Source organism: Chinchilla lanigera, unplaced genomic scaffold, assembly GCF_000276665.1.
Source record: "Chinchilla lanigera isolate Chin_1 unplaced genomic scaffold, ChiLan1.0 scaffold00048, whole genome shotgun sequence".
In the NCBI taxonomy this organism is placed as follows: Eukaryota; Metazoa; Chordata; class Mammalia; order Rodentia; family Chinchillidae; genus Chinchilla; species Chinchilla lanigera.
In genome coordinates, this window is record NW_004955449.1 from 5,409,486 (window position 1) to 5,410,711 (window position 1,226).

Consider the following 1,226-nt stretch of genomic DNA (forward strand, 5'->3'; position numbering starts at 1 on the left):
TTAAGCTTATGGAGTTAAAACTACATAAGTTTAACACATACAAGTGACTAATGGGTGTTCTCTTTCATGCCATATACCTCTAACTCGTAAACATATACAATTGTTATAGGCAGCTAAGTTAGATAGAAATGAATATATAGTCAGGGACTGGGCTCTCAAGGAAGTCAGCAGAAAAAGAAAGACATCAGAATTGTGCCTGGAGGTGCATCTAAAGAAGGCCAGGCCTCAAGATAAAGATGTGATGACCAGGCCTACATGCCTCCGAAGGGATAAGCAGTAACTTGGAATTACCTGTAATTAGCACCACCTGGTTCAGGAAGTCCAGCTAGCATCGGCAGCTCAGGTGGGTTGTTGGGAGCCACTGGAGCTGGAAATTGGTCATATGTGTGAGGGCAGGACAGAGCCAGAGTGCCTCAAGCAGTCAAGTTACCTCAGTCTTGAGAAAAACATCCTGCCTGGACAGTTACAGTCATTAGTTGCTAGGCAACATTTCCTCTCGTGATACAGACTTTGCAAGGGCATAAATAGATGCCCCTACTATTGTGGTTCAGTCTTCTTGCCCATCAGGTAAGAGACAACTCCACCTGAGCCCAGCTATTGTCTCTTGTTTTTATTTTCTAAATCCTCTCCCTGTTTTCTCCCAGGGACCACAGAAAGACCACCAAGTCCTACAGTGGTGAGCAGAACCTTCAGACTCATCCCTTCCCCAAATGCCTTTGTTCTTTCCATGTATCCTTGCTACATGAGCCTCACTGCTTGGCTTCCTTCTGAGCATTTTTACCCACTGGCTGTTGTCGATAGCTTCACAACAGCAGAATTATATTGAGAATCTTCTCCCAATCGAAGCTACAACCCCACAACCATGCTGCTGCCTTTCTGGTTTTCTGTGAAGCCAAGTTCTGTTTTCTGGTCTATATTGATGCCAAGCCCAATATGATTACCTTTGCATTCTTTCAAAAGTCAGTCTATCCCAGGGTTTCTCACACCTGTAGAATCATCTGCCAAAAGTAAAAATGCCATTGACTTTCTTTTTAAATACAGCTTTATGAAAGCACAAGAAGTGCAGATGATGCAACTTCTGAAATCTTGCCTTTCTTTGCTGACCTTTATAAACTGAGATTTTAAAACATATAATAACATACAAAAGAGGGGGATTAAGTCAGTATCCATCCAGTATAAAGAATCCAGTAGAGACAAATAGTATTGGATGCTGACATTAAAGAAAA